This window comes from Desmodus rotundus, chromosome 3 (assembly GCF_022682495.2).
Source record: "Desmodus rotundus isolate HL8 chromosome 3, HLdesRot8A.1, whole genome shotgun sequence".
Classification (NCBI taxonomy): domain Eukaryota; kingdom Metazoa; phylum Chordata; class Mammalia; order Chiroptera; family Phyllostomidae; genus Desmodus; species Desmodus rotundus.
The window spans coordinates 60,950,979-60,963,018 of record NC_071389.1 but is presented as its reverse complement, the minus strand read 5'-3'; positions in this window follow the sequence as shown (position 1 = coordinate 60,963,018).

Below are 12,040 nucleotides of genomic sequence, written 5' to 3'. Positions count from 1 at the left end.
TCAGAAACAGTGGCCCATTTTAAACATACCTGCACGTGCTTCCCCTGAGCTCTTAAAACATTTCTTGAATGAGTTGCAGACGAGCTATTACATCCCAGATGTGTGGCAGGAAAGCCTTCAGTCTGTGAGTCTTCAACCAGGTTCCAGTTTTCCGAAGGATGTCGCCTTGTGGTTAGGGCTGTAAACCATGCGCTGCACACCAGGCGTGGGGGTTCACATGCCCCTTTCAGGGCTGGCAGGCCCGCTGGAACTGTAAACACGTGTGAGGTACTTGTATCAAACACCTTGTCCTGTTGTTACGGAAGGCTAAGGGGCTGTGCCCCAGCCTGGGGAGCAGAGCTGCCCTCACAACACTCTCCCCTCTTCTCCCGCCCCATCCGGACTCCCACTCCATCTCAAGTACTTTCACGGGGATGACGCCAGTGCATTTACCACCCGGGAGGCAGTCGGCACAGCACTGAAAGGACCGGCCATTGTTGGGCCTTGTGGTTTTGGCAGCCAAGATTCTGGCTGAGACTTGTTTCAAATTCTCTAAATCCCACCTCATGACTTTTTCACAGACACAGGCTCAGAAAACGTGTCCTGTCCCCTTGCCTTTTTAGAGTTAGACTTAAGGTCATGCCATTCTTTACTTTTAATAACCTGCTTTTTCTCCCTTTTTGCTCCCCAATAGAAATAACACTTTTGAGACATCGTTTTACTTATTTGTCACTGAAAGAAAATTTATCTTTTTCAATAACCGACAAGGTTTAACTACAGTATCTTAACTTCTCTCTAACCTCCTAACCCTCTGCCCAGAAAGAGCGTTTCCTTTCCTTTAGACTCTGGGCTACATGGAGCTGCCTTTTGTAGTCTCTGTGTAAAACCTTTGTAATTTCTGCTTCCTCACCTGCATTTATGAGAAACCAAACCTTTCTAAAGATACGAATTTCAAGCCTTCTAACCAGACACACTGGGTTCTTTCTGCTTCCAAATATTGGAAACAATCTCTTTGTACTTTTTATATTCTTTGTTCTTATTTCTCAAAGAACTCAGCTGCTTCTCGTTCTTCCACTTGCCCAAAGTCTTTCTCAGAAATTCTTAGAGTCTTTTTTTGGATCTTCCTGAGGCCTTATTGAGAACATAATGGCTATGGACCTACTGTTCAGGAAAATGCTCACTTACTACTGAGGAAGTAGTTTCCGTTCTGTCCTAAATGTACAAAGGATCCCAATAGAAATTTACCACATAAAGAATATAGTCAACTATGTGGAGTCAGACCGGACCTGGTTCAGCAACCTCGGTACTTGAGTTCTGCTAAGAAATAATTCAGAGCCAACACTCCAACTCTAACAGGAAGTTTATTTATAATATCACAGTGGCAGAGAAGTGAGTTGTAGAAGAAATAGGTTCAGGAAACAAATTACAGAGGCAAAAGAAGGGCCCTTGGAGCTTAGGAGAGAGAGGCAAGGAAAGGGCGCCCAGGCAGAGGGGTGGGGAAAGGTGCTGCGTGCTCCATCTGTGCTGGGTCCTCTGTCTTGCGGGTATTTCTTTGGCGGTCTCAGGGGATGATCCCAGCAGAATATTCATCCGCTTTCCACGTGTGTCCTTTCAGGGTCATGGTCTGCACTGATTGGTCAGCACCAGGGCAGAGGGTCATTAATCAATGCAGCTGGTCCTGATGTCAACCACGGTGTCGCTTGTCTGTTTTGCTGCTTTTCTGGGCCCGGAGCTGAAACACACCTGAGGCCAGGATGTATTTGATGAAGGTCAGAACCTCATTGTCCTGGGGGCTTAATGCTTAAAAGCTATTCCCCAGGGCCCTTGTTCGTTCCCCCTCCTAGGGGGTCCAACCTGTGTGATGAGCAATATGCCAGGGGAGGGTCCAAATTGCACGAACAGGGATATAAAAGGTCAGGGGTCTAAACTGCATGACCAGTGATAGGAAAGGTCAAGGGTTCAAAACCATACGCCTGGTGATATGCTAGAGGAGGAAAGGTCACCTGGAGGTAAAGTCCTTGTTTTCAGTTTTGCCCCTTTGCTAGGCACCTGGGGCTTTCCTCCCTGGTGACCTTCTGCACCTGACCCATCGTCCTCGTGTGCTCCTGTCTTTCTAACTGCCTACCACAAGCTTAGAATAAAAGAGAAGGAGCCAGGTGTATTATTTTCCTGGGGCTGCTGTAACAAAGTAACACAAACTTGGTAGTGTATTACAACAGAAATGTATTCCCCCATTGTACTGGGCCAGACACCCACAGTCAAGGTGTTGGCAGAATTGTGCTCTCTTTAAAAGCTCTAGAAAAGATTTTGCCCTTGCTCTTTCCTCTTTCATCTTCTCTCGTATCTTCAGGGGCTCCTTGGCTTGTGACTCCACCACTCCAACCTCTGTCTCCATGGGCACACTCCCCCTTTCTCTTGTCTGTCTGGCTGGCTTCCCTGTGTGGATTTAGGGCCTACCCAGATAACCTACATGATCGCTTCATCTCAACACCCTTAACTTACTGACATCTACACAGTCTCTTTTTTCCACACACGGTCGCACTTACAGGTTCTGGCAATCAGGATGTGGACATAGGACTTTGGAGTGGCCACTCAACCTACTATCACAAGTCAGGGGGACAGTGAGCATCTTGAGGGCGGCTCTTCTGGTACCCATTGGTTCTTTAGGTACATACTGGCTACCATTCTCTTCATATCTTGGGGCTGGTGACTTTCCCCTTCCAGTCTGATCAGCTGTCCCACAGAAGTTTATAAAAGGTAGAAGAGCTTGGACTTTGGGTGTAGGTAGTGATTAAGTTTTAGATGGGGCTCCACCAATTTCTAGCTACATGACCTTGAACTACTTACACTAATCTTTAGTTCTCTAATTTTGAAATGGAAATAATAATAACCCTTACCTCAGAGGAACTGAAGAGTAAATGAGACAATACATGTGTGAGCGAGAATGCTATTGGTTTCAAGTAACGGGATACCTAAGAGTGACTTAAACTGAAAGGATATCTTATTTACTCACAAAGCTGAGAACGACTATTCCAGGCCTGATCTGTCCATTTGCTGATAGCACACGTCCTCAGGCTCATTCCATTCCTTGTCCTGCTGTCCTCAGTGTGTGGTAGTGCTTCCCCACAGAGTGAGTGGTAAAGCTCCTGCTAAACGTGTTGTGGTGCATTACCCAGATCTCTCTTGGGACCAAGGTACTCAGCTGCCAGCAATGCTGGCCTCTGATGGCGTAGTTAGATCCCCGCATGGGAACTGCTCTTGGCTAAAGGAAGCTGTTTCCCCCAAGGTTACACCTACTCTTCTGCTAGTCGTCGTGACAGGTGCAAAACCCTGACCACCTTGCCTCAGCTGGAACAACTCTGCAGGCACATGCCAGCTCCAGCGCTCCTGATTGGGTAAGGCCTCTGTTGCAACTGCATCACAGCTGAGCTTCTCCATCTGTCCAGGCCAGCTGCCCTCACTGTTCACCAGGGTTGTTCTGGAGACCACTCCTCGATAAACCTCCTGCCCGGTAACCTCAGGGTCTCACTGTCTTTTTCACGGGCAAGGAAACCCTGGGATACCAACAGTAGTTCCAGGAAGAAGACTCTGAGGTGGAGTGTTTGGAGCTCGACCCCTCACTGAGCAGCTGGCAATGAGCCACGAAATGTCATGCAAGTGTTAAAACTGTCACCAGAGGTGAATGGGGAGGGGCCCTAGAGGAAGGGACTATCCTGGCAGGGGCAGTATCTCAGATGCTTGAGAAGTTTAGGAGAAATAATTATTACAATGACTACAGAAATTGGATGAGTGTTGCTGGGGACCATGAAAGCATCTAGAAAGAATTAAAAGCTGAGGATGATTAACAACCAACATAAGGCAAAACAAGAGGGCATCTTTGGCAGCATACAGGGTGGGGCAAAAGTAGGTTTCCAGTTGTTTGTATGGAAAATAACACAATAATGAATAATTAATAATACAAGAATAAACTCTGTTTTGTGTACTCACAACTGTAAATCTGCTTTGCCCCATCTTGTTTAAACAGACTGTGGCCAGATATCAGAAAAATTTAGGATCAAGCCCAGAACTTAACTATAAGAATAGCAGAGTTCCAAAGAAGATTGAATTCTCAACCCTGCCAGGTCTGCCACATGAAAATCAGGGTCCTGATTGATGCACCTGGAACCTCAAGTCCCCAGATTTCCCTGAATTCTCTGGCCTACTCCTCCCTTCTCCCTGTTAAAAGCTGGCACTGCCCCCTACCCCCTTGCCTGAGGATAAAACAGAGGCTCTGGAATGAAACAGTGGCCCCCAGGATCTGTACCCACCTCCCCTCCTGGCCTCCAGACCTATTCATTATGGTCAAGTCACATCACAAACCAGACAGAGACATGCGGGTCTACTCAGGGGGGAAAGGGACTGCAGCCCAAAAGAATGGCAAAGACTTGCAGGAGTTTAAAGATTATACCTGAGACTGAATCCTGAGGGTACTGGATAAAACCCACCAGACTTTCAAATCAAGGAGGAACAATCTAATGACCAAAATAAACGAACAAACAGAATAGAACCACAGGCATGAAAACACGGAACAGACTGACAGTTGCATGACCCACGGCCATGGACAATGGTGCGGGGACTGACTGTGGGAGCAGGGGGGTGGGAGGGATGGGCGGAGCAGGGCAAAGGGGGGGAAATTGGGACAACAATAACAATACAATATTGTATTGTAATACAATAACAATAAAAAATAAAAAAAGGAGGAACAGAAGCCATTCCCATTCCCATGGGACGGACCATTGTATTCATTATGGTCTTGCTCAGGACTACAAGTCTCCTACTGTTTGTATTTGGAAACTTGACCATCTGGCTATTCCACAGAACATCACCGGTCCATCATATCCATGGTATCACCATGTGAATTGGACTGGAGGAGCAAGAAGTGATGCTTGTGCTCCAGAGAATGGTAGAGAAATCCATCACAGGCCCACCATATTAGTGAAGTTTTTAGGAGTGCTTTAGGGTAGGAGTTGGAAAAATCTGTCCCACCACATGTATTTTGTAAATAAAATTTTATTGGAACACAGCCAGGCCCATTTGCTTATGTATTGCCTATGGTTGCTTTCGTGCTACAGTGGAAGAGTTGAGTAGTTGTAATAGAGACTATTTGAGCCATAAAGCCTAAAATATTTACTCTCTGGCCCTATATAGAAAAATGTTGATGGTCCCTGGTCCAGTGAATTCCAGGACATTTCTTTCAAAATAAAGAACACATTGCTGCATCTCAATCTTTCTGCCACTAAGAAGGAAACACAATCCCTGGAAATCTCTTTGGGTTTTGAAGGCATCATATTCCAATGGGATATCCCAGTGGAAATACTGGTCCAACCCGTGAAGGAAGGCCTCCAGTTTTGTATGGAACCCAGAGTAGCATAAGGCTGTGCATCAGGTCCAGGCTGCGTACAAACATTCCTAGTGCTTGGGCCATATAATTTAGCAGACCATATTCTATCAGAAGTGTCTCTGATTGGGGAAGATGCTATGGGGGCTTATAGCAAGCTGCAATGGGAAAATTACAACACAGACTCCTAGGGTTTGGAGCATGCTCTCTGCAGAAGATAACTGTTCATCATTTGAAAAATAGATCGTGGTGTGTTACTGGGTCTTAATAAAGACAAATGTCTGTCATGGAACATTAAGAGACTTTGTGGCCAGAGCTGCTCATCATGAATAGGTTTCTAGCAAACCTGCCAAACATCAGGGTCCGGTGAGCCCAGCAGGAGCCCACTGTAGGATGGAAATGAGGGGTCTGGGAGCAGGCACAGTAGGGCTCGAAGGCACAAGAATGGGATGTGGGCTTCATTCTCCATGGCATCCAACAGTGGTTGTAGAGGAGGGAAGCTTTTATGACCTTGGCAAAGGGAAATCCTCCCAGTGAGTAAAGATTTAGGAAATGCACCAAAAGGTCATCTACTTTGTGTAGAAAGAAAAGTGGCCTTAGGTAAGAATATGTAAAAACTCAAGGGAGAATATCTTGGTTGGTTGGTCAGTCTTCTGGAAAGAGAAAGATTGAGAGATTGGGGACAAGAAAGAGGCTGGTGAATGGATCTGTATGTCTTAATTATGGTTTTTATTTTCTGTATCTTATGATGTTTTGAGATGTTGGGGGGACTTACAGATCCAGGGAGACAGTGCCCTTCCCAGGTATAGCTAATTCCTAAAGATGAAAACTTACTTGGGAGCATGTCTCTCAGATGTAACCTTTATTTGACTTACATACCATACCAATGTTTCCCCTGCCCTAAGTCAACCCAAGGCCAAGAACCAGACAGCTAGAGACAGCCCCTGTGCCCTAAGGCTTATGGGAATTATTCAAACCAGTGAATCCTGAACTGTTTACTCTGCCCTGCTTTGCCTTTCCCGTGGACACTCCAATTAAGGCTCTGGCCTAGGCCTTTCCTTTGCTCTTGATTCTGCCTCCTGACCAAAACCTGATGCTTTCATTCAGGCCCTATATGGCGTTTCATGTCCCCTTTTCTCAGGAAATATAAGTAATAAATTCTTCTTTAAATGCCATTGACTTCTCCATGTTGTTACTCAGTCATCTTTGTAAATGAAGACCTGGACACAGGTCACAGTGGGAGTGGACATTAAATACGAGAGTCTTTGTATTGCATAATATCTATTAAAGGGCATTAATTATGGAAGAGGAGCTGACCAATCGAGTGGGCAGAATGACTGGGCTAGTTGACGTCGGTCATCCTTTGTCACTGGCAATCCTAGTGCTGGCACAATGAGCTCCCGAGTACAGTTGTCATAGTAGCAGAGATAGGCATCACACATGGGCCCTGACACATGGCATTCAGCTTTCCATTACTGCGCATAACTATTGCTGACAAATATCCAACTTTCCAGCAGTAGAGACCAATATCAAGTAAGAACTTAATATGCCACCAATCCTTGAGAACACTAACCAGCTTCTTGGCAGCAAGCTGAACGCATCGGACTTCTTTCACTCTGACGGGGCAATGACTCAACCAGAACCGGTGCACAGTTTGGATATGGGTTTGCCTTTCTTGCCTGCAGGGACTCAGCTGGCAGCACTACCCAAGGTTTATACAATCTTGCAAAATATTGCTCAGACCAAGGGATCTACTTTAAAATAAAATGGCAGGCTGTATATGGCCATGTGGTCCTCTGGTCCTATCAGATCCTGCACCATCCAGGAGCTGCAGGCCTCATAGAGTGATGAAATGAGAGGTCTTTTAAAGGCACAATGAGGTGCCAGCTTGGCGATGATACCATGTGATGGTGGAGTATCAGCCTCCAGGATGCAGTATATTCCCCAGATACTTGACTCTTCTACGGTGCTATGTCTCCAAACGGTAGAGCACATGGGCCTGCTAACCAAAGGATAGAATGGCAATGGACCCACTTACCATTGTTCCCAGTGACCCACTGGCAAATGCATGCTTTTTCTTTCCCTCAACTCTAGGCTCTGATTGTGGAGAAGTCCTATTCCTAACAGGGGGATACTTCCACCAGAGGGTCGAATGAGAGTGATTTAAACTTAAAGCTATAGGCTTGTTCAGTCAGCCGACTTGGCAATTCGCAAGACCATCATTCCCAGCCCACTGCACAGCCAAGAGAGAATCAATCAGACTGAAATCTCTGAACGTTTATGAAGGGGAAATGACACTGTAAATATGACAAGGCTGTGAGTTTTCACTGAATGTGGAGGGGAGTGGTGACACATGTAACTCAAATAACTGGACCCTTAGAAACTCTCAGAAATTAACTGCAGAAATAAACTTCTAGTTGGACTTCCTTATTTCACATGCGAGGCAATTGAACCAACAGAAGTTAATAGAGTTGCACAAGGCCTGACAGGTAAGTCAGTGCTGTTCCCTTGCTCCTCCATGGTGGATTCATAGTTCGAAGTGTCCCTTTTTCACTATGTGTCACTTAGGCAATGCTCACTTACTCTGCACCCCGTGCGCGCACCACACAGAAGACTGATGAATGACCTGCATTCTGGTGGCTAGTAGAAGCCACCTTCGCATTAAAAGTTCATTATGAAAGCTGTGCAAATAGACAATTAAACAGACTGATGTCAACCTAACTGGCTCAAATTAATGAATGCAGATCTACTCAGATTTTAAAATGTTATTATTTTTAATTTTTTTTTGCTGTTTGTTGTTGATCCAAAGGTATCAGAGGTCTCCTTTTCATTAGCCTCACAAAACTATTTTGAATGTCATTGAATGTTCATTTTAAATTAGGGACAGGATGTATTTAGAATTCACAAAAGCTTCAAACTAACTTCTCTATGTCTTTGGGGACCAATAAAAATATGCATTTTGCTTAGCACATTTCCCTTAACTCAGCATTACAAATTTTTATGAAGCTTAAAAAATGCAGGCTTTTTTCTTTTATGTGCCCTTACAAAGATAGAGCTTTAGAACTACCCGATATCCAAGGACCTAAGAAAGAAATTGTTTTATCTTTTAGTAATATTAGGATGCATCAAATGAGCAGCATTTGGGTTGTGTGTTTATTAATCCCGTCACTTGGCTGGGGTTGAAATGGAGTGAGATCATAGAATAAAAGCATACTTTAACTCACTGTCCGGGTCATGCTGTTGACTGTACCCTGTAGTCTCATTCAGTTCTCCATTGACCTTATGAGACTGGTACTGTGGAAGGGTTGCCTGCTTCCTCACAGTATTCACACTCCTGTTCTTAATTTAGCTGGCTACTTGGCCGGCTACTTCCCAACCTCCCTTGCAAGTAGCTATAGCCCCATGACTAAGTTCTTGTTAAAGGGGCGTAAGTGAAAGTTGCTATATGCAACTTTTTTTCTTTTTTTCCTGGCTGGAATACAGTTGTGATAACTGAAGTTTAAGCAGCCATATTGGACCGTAGAGGAAGCTGTGCGTTAAGGATGGTGGAGCAACACTCTAGGAGAAGTCTGGGACCCAGGGACTGTCAAGTGGTCACACCAACCCTAACCTGTTTATCTTCGGACCTCATATACATGGCCAAAAACTGCTGTCTTGTCTAAGTCACCATTATTTGGGTTTTCAACAGAAACTTATCTGAACTGATACACTTGAGCTTCTGTCCTAATTGAGATGTCATGTAAGTATACAACACACAGTGGATTTTGAAGACATGAAAAGAGATTATCAAGTATATCATTAATTACTATTATAATGATTACATATGGAAATGGTAAATTTGGGATATATTGGGTTAAATTTATTATGTAATTCTGTTTCTTTTTACTTTTTAAAACGTGACTACCAGAAAATTGAAAACTGCACACGTGGCTCGCATTATATTTTCGTGGGACGGTGCTGGGCTAGTGCTGCTTGCTCGGTCTCTGTGTCGGCACTAGAGAACTGAGGAGGTGTCTGAGGCCAAGAGGAGCCACGGGACTTACCTGAGTTCCCGTGTCAAGTAAATGGTGGGGCTGGACTCAAGTTCAGATTTATCGGGAACAGCCCCAGTGCTTCCTCCCGCTGCACCGCAGCTGGTGTCACTGAGTTTCGGCGCAGGAGAGAGACCGTCCCAAACACTAACTCTTAATGGTAGGACGGGCTGGTTGGCTGAAGAGTTTTACTGAGTTTCCCTCAAATTTATGTCCATAATCTGATGAGTTTTCTAATCTTATTTTCAAGTTGTATATTTCCCAGCATATAAACACAGAGTATAATCCACGGAAAAAGAGAATGAAACACCATTTACAGAACAATTCTGCTATCTTTAATTCAGCACGAAGGCATCTAACTTGAAAGCTTTGCCACAGGTATGCCCCTCAGGTGACGGAGCTGGAGACCCTTACAGCAGATCTTTCCTTGGGTGCTTTACCTGACTTTTCTGGGAGCTTAAGGCCTCTAACCTCTGTGACCTAAGATGCCCCGTGGGTGACACCTAGGTAACAGCATGTGCTACCTTGTGGCACATGTTCCCTTATCTTGCTGTTTGGAGATCTGGCTGCCCAGGCCACGACCCGCTCCACAGGTAGTAAGTAGGTTCAGTATTGTTTACCCTTTTGCTCATTAACCTCTCCCCCACCTGTGCCATGATAAAGGCAGTAAGTCTGCCCATTGTACTTATTCTATGGAAGAGGGGCACGTTTTCTATTTGGAGATTGCCTGACACCCCCAGCTTTCCTGATTTCTCTCTAGAGATACCCGTAGACAGGAACAGCCTGCCTGTGGTAAATAGACATTAATTAATGTAGCTACCAACTTGCAGGCAGCCAAAGGCTTCTCTTGCTTTATTCACAGGCTCCTCTGTTATTCTGGCCCAGTGTGGGCGAGACAGAACTCTCTTCTTGAGGTTCACAAAGATAGAAGACAGCCATAGTCACCAAGTGAACTTGGATGTGATTGTTGTAATCCCTTTTTCCCTCTGTAGAACTGCCACTCCTGGCCAGAAATGGTACCCAAACTATTTAATTGCCTCTGGAGCTACAGCATGAAGCTAACGAGCTGCTCATTAATGCACCCATGGCTCTCTCCCTCCTCCCTGTGGCTTCTGTTCCCGGTTTAGAAGCAGAATTAACAAGTTTGTCTCCTAAGAAGCGTATCTGTCCTATAGCAGTCAGCTCTTTGAACATTTAGCTTCATCCTGCAGTCATTACAGAAAACAGTTAATGGCCCTGTGCCCAGACCTGACCCCTGCAGATACCATTTGCAATGACCGGCAAAGGCAGATGGATCACCACCGGTAAGTAATTTTTGCATTCGGCTTCCAAATGTGGGAGCGGCTGGATAACTGTGGGTCATTAGACATTTCCAAATTAAATTCCTCCAAAGATGTGTCTCACTAATGCAATGGAGGAACACTGTGTGCCCCTGACGGGGTAAAACTAAGCTCAGAGGGCAGAATCCATGCTCACATGGGACATTTGTTGAGGACAGATGAGGAGACTGCCTGCAACTGGTCTCTTTTCCATCACGTTCATCATGTCCAGTAAGCATCACAAACGATGCTCATATCTGCTGCACACCCCAGTGCAATGTGCCAGCTTGTTTCCAGTGAAACCTGCTGCGCTGGTCATGTCCAGTCCCTGAGTTGGCTTACGCTAAGGAGGCTGTCTGGGTCTCTTTGCTTTAGATCAGGGGTCTACATTTCATCATACCTCAGGACCCAGACAGTGTAGAACTGTGCCTTTGCTGGCTGCAAGATGTTAGGGAATTAAAAGATTGTAATAAATTGGGGCTTTCGGCCTGACTAGAAGAAAGCAAATGTAGTTGCGAAAACATACACACACTGCAGTGGCCAGAAGAAAACATGTAAGCTTAGGTTTTACTGAAAAGCGACCAGTCTGTGAGCTTGCCTTTAAATCAGTTCATTACGTGTCTTTTCTAGAGTCTGAATTATGGAGGTTCAGATGTGGGGTGGGGAGAGGGGTGGAGTGGCAATTACTTTTTGAAGTCCCTTGTGGTCCTGATATCCTGTCAGCCCCTTTGGTTAAAAATAATCGAATTCAACATTAAACCGTTCTCACATAAAATCTGTTGGCATCAAGGCATGCTCCTTCCCACTTGCACTCACGAGGAGCTTCCCCACGCGGCGTGTGTGTCTGCTCCCAGCTGCAGACCCAGATCACATTAATAGAAATCCAGTGTGATCTGAAAAGGAATCAGACGGCTCTGGCTTTGCTGCTGTCTGGGAACTAGGGCTGCCTACCTGCTGAATTTCAAGTACTTCCAGCCACTCTCTGCGGCCTATTTTGATCACACTGCTTTTCCCTGGATTGGGGGTAGGAGGGAAAGGCATAAAAGCAGCCTCCCTTATTGCCAAGGTACTCAGGCTTGCCCGTCATAGGCCTTCATTCTGGGTGTAAGAACGGGCAGACTATCTTTAATTTGCTAATTTTGCCTGAAAGCTGTCAACAGAGGCTGAAGAATGATTTGATTCTTTTCAATTCACTTTCTTTTTTTTAGTTGGCTAAATGCTAATTTATTGTAGGTATGGTGAATGTTCTGGTTGTGATAAGAGAAAACAAGAGAGCCAAGGAGCTATTACAAAACTCGAATGGTACTGCGCGGGGATGAATGAACTTCTACCAC